Here is a 14,198-nt window from a genome sequence, read left to right on the forward strand (position 1 = left end):
GTTATCGTGTTTTGTGACATGTAGTTTTGTGTAACGTTATCGTGTTTTGTGACATGTAGTTTTGTGTAACGTTATCGTGTTTTGTGACATGTAGTTTTGTGTAACGTTATAATGTTTTGGACATGTAGTTTTGTGTAATGTTATTGTGTTTCTTGACATTTTGTTTTTTCCTAAAATGTGTGAAATGTCATATGTCATGAAATGTTTTTGTTTTTTTAAAAATATTTTTAAGTTTAGTGAAACATTTTTTTTAAATGTTGTGTTCAGTGAAAAGTTATGTTAGAGCAAATGTTGTCAGGGCCACCGTAGAAAGATATAAAAGCTTTAAATACTACAATATAACCTACTACTATATAACATTTTGTGTCACCTTGGTTCCCATCTCTGCTTTGTCACCTCCACATTTTTTTTGCCATCCCTCCTCAGAGTTTATCTTGTCTTGAAGGAAAAGAGGAAGGAAAGAGGAAGTTGTTGAAAGCCACTGGGAAGGTCTGTCGGAGAACATGTGGCATTTTATTCCCTGTAGATACTGAGATTCATCGCTGTGTTTGCCTGTGAAAAGGCAATGAATAACTGACATGACAGTTTTGAGGTCTCCATCACGGCGGCCCCACAGCTTCAAGAGTCCTTGACGGTGTTTTACCGGATCACTCGTGGCAAAGTGACACAGGGGATAATCTCACATCCGACACATGGGCAGCAGCACATTTGAGCTTGTGGAAAATTCATGTGCACCTCACAAACACCGGGAATTCAGGGCTTTCTGGTCGAGCTGGTACAAGATCCTCAAACCCATTTTCCCTGTCTGAGGGAAGAGAAAGCTGCCTGAAAGAGGAAACAGATTCAAGCAGAAGTGGTGGTTGTCTAGGAATGGTTTCACTTTGATCAACATAACTGCCCTCTTCACCTTCTTTATCTCTTTCTGTGCATTAGTATGAACACTTTGACTGTCATATCCTCTGTGTTTCAGTGTTGTACTTGTTGTTGCTCTTCTAAGACTCATTTCAGTGCGTTATATCTGATAATCCTCTGAATGATTTTATGCTAATATTTAACTTTCAGTCACTTTAAAGAGACGTATACTTACCCTAAAATGCCAACATGAGGCCTTAAACCGCATCTGTTCTGTTTAAATCTCTCCTGTTATTACTCTGTATTTATCGCCTCATCGTTTCTCTAGATAGGAGTATCAAGTGAATACATAAAATATGTAACACACACGATTATTTCCTCCTAGTGCAGCAAAAACTCTATTCATAGAGTACCAGACACCTCCTAAAATAAAGTGCATCTCTGTACTATTTCCCATTAAATGTCCTGTGTTGACAGCTGAAGCTTCACCTGTGGCTGCGCTGGAGGCAGGTAGGAAAGAAGAAGTGCTTGTCATTTACACACTCAGCAATGATAAGTGAATCACCCCGAACGTCACCATCATGGAATCCCTGTAGCTTCTCTTCCTCTTTCCTGCCTTCACTGTTCGCTTTTGCTTTCCTGCCACTTCAGATTCCTCGTTCCTGCTCCTCTGCAACGTCATCTGCCTCCTCTCCGCATGTCTTCCGCAATCCTGACCTTTATCTTCTTGTCTTCCTATTCTCTGTTCCGCCTTTTTCAACTGTTAAAAAACTAAATAACAATGACAGGACAAGTCTTGTCTCTAAGACTTAGTGCTATCTCTATGTCTCAGCTCTAATTATACATGTTTTATTGGGCCTGAAGATACAGAGAAGAAGCTCTCTTTAATATATTTAATAATTAAAATCAAACAAAATAAATCCACTGCCTCTTTGGACCTTTTTTTGTCATCTTGTAGCCTGATGCTCACGTCATCTTTTTTAAACCTTTAGCCACACGACGGGAACAATAATCCGGTGTGATTGACACTTTCCGAGCTAAAAGCTTTACACTTGTCAGCTTCTAGTAAAACCTCCAGAGGAGTTCATCTGAGCTCACAGAGTACAGAAAATGGGGGTTGGTTCTGCGAGAGCGCGATAAGGTTATGAGCAACACAGTCAGTCGATTTCTTTTTTTGGCTTGGGCGTCGGCGAACGCCTCGTTTCTGTGAGCACATGAAATCCATGCAAACAGCAGGAGGGTAAACACACGCAGCAGCACATGTGATGATGTGTGTCAGAGTTTATCTTCAGGTGCCGCCTGCTCAAGAGCATCTTAATGCTACATAATGTATCATTAGTGACTCATGATTTAGGAGGCCCAGAAGGGGCAGTGACGTAAAAGTGGCCGAGCTAGCTTAGCCTCAAAACAAACTTCCTACATAAGACTTCTGCTTATCTCGACACATCTGAGAGTGGTTTTAACTCTTCTTTTTTTCTGCATTTCCTTGCCTTTCAGATTAAAAGCATTGCTTATGCACAAACCTTATTTTTTCCAGAAGTTAATAGTGTAATTTTATATCCATGCGATTTATAGAGATGATTCCCTGAGCGCTGTTCTGCAGGAAATAAATGTTTAAAATGTACTGGCAGTACATAAAGATCAGCAGGGAGGGGAAAAAAAGCCGATGTGGAGTTATAAAAAGGGGAAAATGTAGCTTTTTGTTTTCTTCTGTTTCACTGGTACTGAATGCGGTAGTAGATTATGCCATACAGAGACCCATTTCAGAGAAACAGTGAGGTTTCCACCCTCGAGCGCTTTATCTTTCCCACCACAGTGTGACCCCCCCATCGGGCCCTGCGGGCTTTCAGATGTAGAACAGAAAAAAAGATGCAGACTCTCATCATGCACACAACGAATCAGACAAACGTACCCTCTCCTCCTCCCTTCCACACACAGTGGCAGTGGTCAGTGACAAGACAGAGTGTCTCCATTAGTATCAAAGTGGCTCTGTCCACCCTAACAGATGGGTTTGCTTCCTCCAAGGTGGGCAAAGTGATTTACTCCATCTCTACTGTGCTTTACCTTATCTAATTGGCAGAGCGTGCCCAGGAAGTAGGCCTGTAAATCATGTCACTATCATGTATTTATAGATGAGGTCATGTAACACTAGTGCTGATGGCAGATACATAACATCTATATATGACTTCTGTTACCATGCCAGCTGCTGGACGGGTGCCCAAAGAGGATGAGATGGACACTGAGGCAAGAGGAGCAGGAAAGAGGAGATTCAGAGACAGGGAGGAGGATGACAGGAAGAAATATGAAGATTATCTTTGCACAGATAAATATGACATCCTCAGACATGTGGCTTTGACTCTGTGACATACAACTATGGATTTACATGCTGAGAATCCCAGCTTCCGTGTACTTATGGAAATGAAACATCACATAACCCCAGCTCAGGCTCAGCCTCCATGCTAAGCATTCCTCAATTTGGCGTGAAACCAGAAGCTTTAGTGCAGGGAACCGCTCTGGACAGTGTCTGCGATGGTTAAGAGGGCTCGCCGCAAATAGGAAAGACGCATTCACAGCGTTCCTGCGATTCTACACGGTGGGCTTTCTGGCGTCAAAATCTGGAGCAGACATTCCTCGCTGTATGACTCCCCCGGGGGATGAACTTCCTTTGAGTAACTCGAGCCAAACCGAAACTTCTAGGGATGTTGTTTCAGGTCAGCGATGTCAGAATTGGGGTCATGAAGAAAGAGTTTGATGTATTTGAGGGTTTAAAACTGATCTGAACGCACATCTCCGAATGTCACACCCTAGTGAACAGAATCTCTGGTGTGATTTAAGATTTTATGCCACAAATGAAAAGGTCTGAGAACAATCAAAATTGAACTGAAACCTGAAATTTGGCAAATTCCTGAAATCGCACACAATCAAATTGAAGCAGCCACCTGCAGAATTGAAGAAGTAAATCCACAGCACATATTTCCTTGCCGTGGTTGGGTTATAGGACAATGAAGGACTGGGTAATAAAAAAAGAAATTGCATTAGCTTGATGGCTTTTACGAGCGCTGTTGGATGTATTATTCCACAGGGAAATCTCTAAAGAAGGTGCACAGAGCTGCAAGGAAAACACACAGTGCTTTCGCATACAGAGAGGGCTTGTGTACGTTTCTGTTTGTGTGTATATGCTATATATGGAGTGACTTTTATAGCCAGTTATTCAAGATGACAGATTAATAAGAAAATATTCGTTTTTTCTAACAGGAAAAGTCCATTTTCAAGCGTGCGCTGTAATCTGTGTCTCTGGTTTGTGTCTCTTTCATGCATGTTAAAATAACATGACAAAGTCATTAAAGGCCTATATAGTGTCCCCATGTTTGGACCGTATGCATGACCTCATACGTACACGTGGCTGTGTTTCTTTATGGAGCTTAAGCAGACAGGGTGCTGGCTGCTGCTGTCACCACCATGCCAGCCAGAGAGGACGGTTGATGTGTCCCTTTTTAGAAGCCATAAAAGAAGCCCTGCATGCTATTAAGCATGCATCAGCACACCTCCTCTTTCTCGTAGGCTTTAAGAGAGGGTGACATCGGAGCACGGTGCCGTTAACCTCTGTTCGCGATCTCTCCTAGTGGCATAAAGCGAACAAGCTCCCAGGTAACTGAAGTTTGCAAAGTCAATTCATGGTCATATTGTCCCGCTGCTCGTCTCCTGTCTGCTCCTGAGGCCTGTCAGAAATCTTGTAGATCTAAATAACATCTTGGACTTACACTCCAACTTGAACTCACTGTGGAGATGCCTGGTGGCCCTCACAGGAGACGCAGGTTCATTGTGGTCAAGAGTTCATGTAGTGGAGAAATACAGCCCTGCACAACTAACACGGGGATACAGGGACTATTTTTTCAAAGGTATATATATTAACACACACAAATCCATTTTACATTCTGTGCAAAAAACAATGGTTGCACTTTCTACACAGAATTACTTCAGTTTTCTGGTTCGACTGCGATATGAAAGTGTCCCTGTAGATGGGTAATTACAATTGGAAAGACATTCAGGAAGTAAAAATTCCCACATTTGTCTTGTTTCTTAAATTAATCCTTAATGATACAAACCATACAACTGAAAAAGGCTTAAAATACACATTTATGCACAATATAAAACACTGCCGCATACTATCAGAGTCACCAACACAACATACCCAAAGAATCACCCTGAAATATGTCACAATGACTCGGGATTGTTTCTATTATGCAGCACATTCAGGCTTTCTACACTACCTATATGTCCATGTCACTGCGTTAGATAACGGTGCTCACAGTGCTGTGTTTGTGTACGTGTGTTCTGAGAGAGAACGTGCATGTTTCAGGAAGAAAGACGCTCATGGGAATGGAATGCACTGAAGAACGCATCTGTCCAAGGCAGCTGTGTCTGAGACAGGCAGAGATGTTTGAGAACAGTGTGGGAGCCTGAAACTCACCCCACAAAGCCAAAACAACACATACGCTTACGATCCATTAAAGTTCTTCTCAAGATGACCAAAGGAGATGAGAGGAGAGTCACTTCATGTAGGAGAGATATGTATGAATACATAGTTGGGTCGAGGTAACTTCAGAATTCTACACATTTCCGAAAAATAAAACTTTACTGAAGCTAAACAATCTTGTGTCCATTTCACATTCCTATGGCCACTGCCAGAAAAAATATCATTTTATCATCATAATATCACATTTTTAAAGTGCAAGGGAACTTTTTTCACTATCTCCTCCACCATTTTTCTTTGGTTAACTTCTCATCCATAATAAATCTGCTGCAATGCAACTGGAGGAAAACCAAATCCTGAAATAATGGCTGCCCATGGGGAGATCAATGGATAACAATGAGGGGCTTTTTCAAAGAATTTCACGAGTTTATCTGCCAATATTCCTTTTTTGATTTTTTGATCGGCTCTTTTCCCATATTTTACATTTTTTTCCTCATTCTTGTGATGTTCAACTTAGCCAACTGCTACCTGATTGACTGGCCTTCGCAGAGGGGTCATTTTTCACTGTGACTGTAGTGGTAGTGCTCTACGGTTGAAATGTTCAGTCTTGTTAATGTAAGGCTGAAAAATGAAAAAACACATAATGAGATGATGTTCAACCAAGTGTGTTTCTAAGCACAAAGGCAAGATTGGTTCCCCTCTAACTTAAGTAGCTGTGCGTGTTATGGCCAACATCCAGTTCTGGTCATTTGCTGCTCTTAGTGTCGCCGAGTTCTTCAGTTCTCTGCTGAAAGGGAAACGATCCATTTTTACATTTCAAGCAGTTGCAACAGTAAAGCTGTTTAAAAACAGACCAGCTGTCTCTTGGAGCCAAAACTCAAGTCGACAGAGCCACTGCCTTCTAAAAATGGAAACGACCCATAATGAGGATGTACAATAAGAAGTGACAATCACAAAAAGCAATAAAAAGAGACCAAAATCTTTCCAAGATAAGGAGGAGTGACGCAAATGAGGTTCATGTTGATACCGGTCATCAGCTACACATTTCAGTCCTGTGCCTACACTAAATTTAAAACACCTGATAATAGATCAAGGAAAACTTATTCAACACCACAATATTGAGTCCCAATCAGTAGAAGAACAACAGTAGAGATAAATGGGTGTTTTAAAATTTCAACCCTTTTAGCTAAGTCGCAGATTTTCGCAGGTTAAGCTAGTTATGAGAGTTAGCTAACTTCTTGTTAGCTAGCTTCTGGTGCTTCGATTGTTTGCTGTGACCAAGTCCTTAAACATTAATTAACACAACACAGACATAGTTCCAACCTATAGAGGTTGTTAGCGTGGCTAGGTTAGCAAAGACTTTCCCAATTTACACATCCAACGGAAACAGAGAAGTATTCATTTTGAGTTCTTGTATCTCTGCTTTGGTCTTCACCATCCTGAGAAAATATCTTTCCCTAGAGATGCTAAACACTTCAGTATGTTCACCAGCTAGCTGCTAAATGTGATTGCTGCTGTTTCGTGCTAAACACATGGCATAAGCTACAGCGTTAGCGCATTTTTGCTTAAAACAGTTGCCAGCTAGGGCTGAACGAAAACATTATTTAGCTTCATAAAATACTGATTAGAATTATTTTATGAACCTGACTCAGGGTTTTTAAGCTGAATATAAAGTAAAATTGGCCAAAATGTACTCTCCAACATTTAGATAAGACAATATCGATAGAGTTGAACTATTACTGCTCTCTGTGCAGCTCAGAGAAGGCTAACCATCAGGCTATTTTAAGTTAGAGAATGATTCAGAGGTCCCTGGTGTCCTCAGGCCCGGGAAGACGTGCTGTTCATCTCACTCTGGTGTCATTAGTTCAAACTAAGTATCTTCCCAGTGGCGACACACTGTTCCTGCCTGGCAGCCTCACAACAGGACGCAGAACTCATCACGCACACGCAAAAAGGAAGCGTGTGCTGTGCACAGACACCAAAACATAATACTGAGGAGAAAACAGACTCAATGTGCCTTCAGCCTTCGTTTATATCATGCACACACACGCACACATGCTGTGGATGTGTTTGTAGGGGAGCAAAGAAACTGACATTCCAGACTCAGTATAAATATTCCTGTTATGATTTGTTGTCTTGTCGACTGACGCTGAGCCACGAAACAAAATATCTTCAGCAGAAAATCTCTCGTGTGATTTAAATGAGTGGATTTTTACTGAAATGTAATTCCTAAATCAAGCCTCTCAGTAATCTTCATAGACTGCATGTGTCATCACTTCTCTCCCTCCTCCCCTCATATAAATGTGATCTGTGCTACGCATTGTTGCAGATTAATACAAGGAAGTGCCTACTCATCAGATATTACAGGCAAATAATGTGGCACTATATGAAAGGTTGGAATTCAAGTGCTTGGCAGCCAGTGGAAAAAAAACCCATCAGCATAGCAGGATGAGTTTCCACTGTTGATTAATGTGTAAATCCTCTTACGTTGTGCTGTGTAGCTGAGAGCCCGCTGACTAAAATACATAAATAATAATGAGTTTATGATCTGCCATGTATTCTTACAAACCCCTGCTTTATATAAACCAGTACAGCAACTGTAGAAAATAATGTATATGATGTATTTAAGTAACTCATCCCAGCACACATGAATGCACTGTGAAGTGTACATACATGTTTGTGTGGTAGCGGCTACAGAGATCCAGAAAGTGCTCGGTTAAAATGGTTTTCCTTGAGTGTCAGAAGTGTCAGAGGCTCAGCAAAGCTTTCCTATGTTGTCAGCTTCTTACAGATTTACCCTTAAATACACACAGCAGAGCCTTGGAGTGCCTGAGTTTCAGCTTAAACCTTGTTTAAAGCCAGAAAGAAGGGTTGCAAAAAAACAGACAAAAAAAGAAGAAAGACACCGATAAACAAAATCTTGCAGATTTATTTAGAAGGCAAATACAGGGACACAGGCTGAGGTTGATGGTCATTAGGATTTGGGGCTAATATGATATTAAGTTGTCCAGTTTATCCTGCTGAATTTACCCAACATGTTATTGTTGGAGGCGTAAAAAAAACAACCTTAAAATAGTATTCAGCTGATGGTTCACCAGAACTCTTATAAATATTAAAGGCTCCCAGGCCAAGCAGACATCATGTCACTTCAGGACAGAGTGTGGGATAGATTTTCAACCTCAGTCCTATCATGTTATTACGGGGAGCTAATGCCATTATGGTAGGAAAAAGGACGCTATCCGCTTCTCCAATGGGCCCTGGAAAACCTCCGCCAGACTACAGCGGTAAAACGAGTCATCTGGCGGAGGCCAGGGAGCTCGCTAAACTACAGTTTAGCAGCAGCATATTGCCAGTGAGAGCGAGCTACAGTCCAAAATCGTCAGGTTTGAAATGTAGACTGCAGACCTGAAGATTTTTTAGACGTTCCACCGGTATATTCTCGTCATATTTCGGATGCCTGCAGTGAAACCAGAGGGAGGGGCGCTGGATGTTGTAGGAATGTAGAATGGGTGAAACCACGAGCTGTTTGGACAACTTTCTCCACAGCTATGGCGCCAATTTCAAATATTATTGCTTCTATTGATTATAGAGAACACCAGCTTTGACTGACAGCGGCTCTTTCCAGGGGAGAATAGCTCCTTCAAGAGAAAATAGAGTAATATCAGACTTACTGTGTTTTTCTCTTCTGGTGAACAACACTAATGTGACTATAGTGGATGTATTTCAATACCCTGCAATCCCTATAGCAGGGAATATCAATATCACACTATGGCTGAACTGAGAATAAGAGGGATGCAGCTACAGTGAACACTTCTCTCATTTTAGTGGGGAGAAAAAGAGAAACGAATGGATGATGGGAAAATGTGTACATCTCTGAAACATGAAAAACTCACAGATGAGTGAAGTCAGTTAAATCACTCTCTCTGCATTACATTGTATCACTGCAGACACCAAAGCTCTTAAAAGCCTTCCACTATCTTTTTGCATAAATGGTGCATATGCATGATGCAGAGGCTGGGAGTGATTTCATACACCTTTTTTTTTCATGACCCCCTAACTTTTATGACGGGCTGGCGTGATACATTTTCACAACACATGCATGATGCATTGACTTGTGAAATATAGGCACAAACACACATTCACATAGACGCTATACTAAGAGCTTTCAACATCCTTGGCGGCTCCGTCAGCATGACTAAGTGTGCTCCATCTCACACTGTTCTCCACATAGAGCCGTGATTTCCCCTGGTTTCACACACCCAGCTCACCAATCTCTCCACACATGTCAGGAATAATAGCATCTGCTTCGACACACATGAACACCCACATGTTCTCACACATACACACCTGTGAATCCTGCACACATATTTGAAGGCAATCATATACCCTCCCACACACAAACACACTGGAGGGCTGTGAGTCTCCCTCTTACTGGCAATATGCTGCTGCTGCAGTGAATGTGGGTTTGTGGGCGACAGCGGCGGGTGCAGAGGAGTGGTGTTACCTAAAACAAGACAGACTGGCCAGCGGCCATCGAGGGAGAGAGAGAGAAAGAGAGTGACAGACAGCAGGTGGGAAGGTTGATTTCTGCATGCAAAAGTGAGAAAGAGAGAGAAATATGGCAGCAGAGCGGGAGGACGGTAGTAGAGAGAGTGGGCGTCTGTGTCTGGGGAGAAAAGAGAGTGTGTGAGACTGAAAGAGTTGTGAGAGCATGAAAAATTCAGCTTGTTTGAGCAGCCTTTTAATTTCCTCTTTAAATAATGTCTTCCTGTATTCGGCGTACAATCAGATTAGACGATCTGAACTCAAATTCTTCTGTATTTTCTTGTATTTTATTGTGCGAAAAACAAAAAGAGCCAGGAAGTAGTTGTGAGTTTGTGAGTGTAGATGAGATTAAATGTACATGAATCTGTGTGTGTGTGCGCACACATGTACAAGATCGCCTCTGGATTTAGCAAAGCAACCCCGGTGTAAATACAGCAGGAGTGGAGTCAGCAGCACAAGCAGCTAATTCACACATCACATAGGAAAGAGTTAGACAGTGCCTTAAGGAGCTTAGATGGAGGAGAAGCAGAAGATGAAGAGGGGCGAGGGGGCTGAAGGAAGAAAGCAGAGGGGATAAAGGGAGAGAAGCAGGGCTGGAGGAAATGAAGAGAGAGGAAAGTTAGAGAGAGAAAAGGCGGAGGGGAGGGGGGGTCTGTGTCTGTGACTTTCTGCTTCCAAAACAGGAATTAATCCAATAATCGGTGAGAAATGTTTTGCATATTTCTTCATTCTTCTCATATACATAACAGACTATCATCTGGTACAAGTATGCATGAGACCTGTCAAGACCTTAGAGAAACCCACACACACTTATACAACTACAAATCCCATTTCCGAAGGGTTACTGCACATGTCTCCACCGAGAGTTGAATACCTAGGGTCTTTAAGTTTATCTTCTGCTTACTTCGAGTGTTTCTCTGGGTGTCAGAAATGTCAGCAGCTCTGCTATAGGCTTTGCCACCGTGTGGGCTCATTAGCAGTCGATGCTAAAGCACACACACACTTCAAACCCTTAAGAGTTAGAGAGTCACTAAATTAGCTGCCAGTAAGCTAGAAGAGGAGAGAGCGACTTATTAGCCCCGTGATGTGATCCATTTATCATCATTTCTCCATTTCCCTCACACTTTATTCTCTCCATCTGCTTCTCGCTGTCTCTTTCCTCTTCTTCCTGCTTCTTTCCAACCACCTACTGTTATAAAAGTGTCTCTCTTTAATCAAACAGTGGCTACTGGGTGGTATTTGAGGAAACAGCTAGCCTGGCTCTGTCCAAAGCTAGCAATGCCTTCCTGCCAGCACCTCTGAAGCTTACTAAACATCGAGTAGCATGGTTTATTTAATCAACACAAAACCCAAAATGTACACGCTAATATTTCATGTTTTAAGAGGGGTTATGGAACTGATTCTTGGCCAGGAGCAGCAACGTTTCAGTGTCTCTGGTTACGGTCAAGATAAACAAAGCTAAGCTATAGCTAAGAAAAAACTAAGCTAACCGGCTGCTTGCTCAAGCTATAACTGAAATACTTACAGAGCGACATTCTCATCTAACTGTCAGCATAACAAGAATATATGTCTCAATTCCTTTAATGCATAGATAACGATGCAAATGGAAACACAAAAATTACATCCTCTACAATAAAAGCGCTAAGAACACCAGCGTTAGCGTGTTTAGCACTCAGTTACAAGACTCAGTTACAGTCTTACAAGATTGGCAAGTGGACTTGTTCGCCCTGCAACATTTACCTTTCTTAACTCTTTATGACAGCAACTACACATTTTTCACCACTCATAGCTTTAGCATACATGTACTGTATAGAAAAAGCCCATTAGCTACCAAGCTAGTAATGTTTTAGAAATACTAGAAATACCATGCTACAAACCCGACTGCTTAAACAACAGTCAAATTGTGACTTGTCATGACCCTACGTGGCAAACATTTCACCTACAATGTGGCAGTTTCACCTTTGGTGTTAGACTTTCTCACCTCCCGGTGTAACCAGTGTAACCTCACACATGTAAGAGTCCCGCTGAATGGGGATGTTAGGCTGCCACAAATATACCTAAATTACACAGTAATTAGCCCGCGACAGACACTTCCACAGCAGCAGGTGATGAAACATTCACTGCAACAACAGCATGTAGCTTAGCTAGAAGTGGTTTCAGTGATTGTGATTGTGTAAAAACAAATACAAATCTAGGGAGTACTACCTTTAATCTGCAGTCTTTTAAGAATATCAAAGTAAAACACTAAAACCAAGTTCTGCCAATTATAAGACACAAATGTCTGTGCGTCTGAGCAAAGAGCTCTTCTTAACAGGCGCCTGGGGAATTAACTGACTTCCCTGCAGTTTCAGCTGCGCCACATTTTCTCTTTTTTTCTTTACAGCGTTGGCTCTTGTTGGCTTTTTTCTCTCCTGAAAATATCCACCTTCCTCGCTGGAGGGAAGCTATACCTTTCCCTTAATGTGTGAGAAATCATTTAGTGTCAGAGTAGCTCCCAGCGCACACAGCAGACAGAGGAAGTAATGTGAAGGGTAATCCAGAGGTCAAAGATCAAACGGAGGGAGGCTGGGGTCAAACTGAGGCAACTGAGTGCAATTAAATAGCAACACTGACTAGCAGCCAATTAGAGTAGCTGAAAAGGGCATTCAGACGATGACGGCGTTAGTTACATATGGCTGAAAACTCAAGCAAGACTGTTTCTAATATTAGACTTGCAGAAAAAGGAACAGGGGAAAGCACACCCCTTTTTGACCTACATCTTCCATGATTAGCTATGCACAAAAGGACTTCTTCTTCTCTGCCTTTCCATAAGTGAGAAGAAGATTATAAGTTAGCTGCTGCTGCCACTGCTGAGCTGAGCTGAAGCTTGGACCGGGGTTTTAGCTCCTCCTAGGTTTGGGCTAGATTGGGGATTTCAAAGTCAAGAGAGTTCAAAGCCTTGGCTCGGGAACGTTGAAAAGTACCACAGCCAGCTATGAGCTGGAGAGCAGAGAGGGGGAGAGCTCGCTACTTACAGCAAACTCTGGGGAATGTGGTGGCAGAAAGGGGTGGTGGGTGTAAAAAAAAAAGGGAGAGAGCTAGTGAAAATAAACTGCTCCTGAGGGTTAAGTCGACATGAGGTGTGGAGCTGGTTGAATTTTTCTGACATGTTGGTGCGAAACGGGGAGTGAGAGCCAAAGTTTTGCTAGCTTAAAGCATCAATAATACAGACTGCTGGATTACATTTCCTCTAGAATAAATCTCATGTTTTATGCTGCTGAAAACATCGCTGCTGTTGTTGTGTTCACCTTGAGACCCAGCGAGATGGATTTCTGTTGCAAATGGAATGTTAACAATGTCTCTTCAAACGCTGCTTACATATTCTAACACCCACAGTTTTGTAATGTGGAGGGACAGAAATGCCCAAAGTGCCCGAATGTGAGACCATTTTAATGTACTTTCTTTGCGAAACAAGAACATCAACCTACCAACAAGAACCTTTCTACAAATGGAGCCTGTAAACTGACATTGTAGCGCTTTCGCAAGGGCGCCTTTCTTTCTGCGTGCTACACAATCCAAGCATTGCAACAGCTTCACACCCCGGGGACAGAAAACAAGACTGGAATTTTCTTAATCCAGACGACTTTTTGGATGAATGGTAAGAAGTACAGAGGATAAAATCTTTAAGTAGGAGGATTACTTTTTAAAAAGCAGATAATCTACATAATTACACAGTATATGTAACAGCCCATATGGCGCTAATGCCTACATTTGTAGCAATAAGGACGACTACTCACAGGTTTATATGGTTTAACCAGAGTATAACTAAACATAATTCCCTTCGTACTCAATTCTATCAGAGTTGAATATTTCTCACAGAAGCCAATCTAGAAATGATGACACTGGTAACTTCTTTCATTGTGTTTCATTTCCAGTTTTTAAAGGGGTCATGAAGAGGTATATAAAAACACAAAAGACAAACAGACTCATGGTAAAAGTTTTCAGGCCAGCATATAGGGCGTGCTGCTGGAGGTCTTTAGTTGTGGAATTAGCTCCAGCGACTGCCTCTCTCTGTTGTTTTTCACCCTGATTCAGCAGTCCTGGACTTTACGCAGAGCCTCTGAAAGCTCAGTAACCACAGGGAATGCCAGCTCATCGACTATTATAATGACGGCCTCCCTATAGCTCTCCGCCTCTCTCTGCCCTTCTCACCAGCACACCATCCGAATTGTCTCTCTCTCCCTCTCTGACTCTCTCTGTTTGTGATCTGTTTCTCTGCCCTTCTTGCTGAACAAAGGCTGCTGTGAGTGCGTATGATGCAACTGTGGCAATACCGAAAGTTCATAGT

At 42.1% G+C, this 14,198-nt stretch overlaps 1 protein-coding gene across 3 annotated transcripts in view; it reads right to left on the reverse strand.

Moving 5' to 3' along the window:
* mid2 (midline 2) overlaps nucleotides 1-14,198 on the reverse strand; it is a 112,055-nt gene that overhangs the window by 57,479 nt on the left and 40,378 nt on the right. The gene's annotated exons all lie outside the window — the stretch shown is intronic.

This window comes from Semicossyphus pulcher, unplaced genomic scaffold (genome assembly GCF_022749685.1).
Source record: "Semicossyphus pulcher isolate SPU_LCO1_2020_fin unplaced genomic scaffold, fSemPul1.0.p SCAF_2, whole genome shotgun sequence".
NCBI classification, from domain to species: domain Eukaryota; kingdom Metazoa; phylum Chordata; class Actinopteri; order Labriformes; family Labridae; genus Semicossyphus; species Semicossyphus pulcher.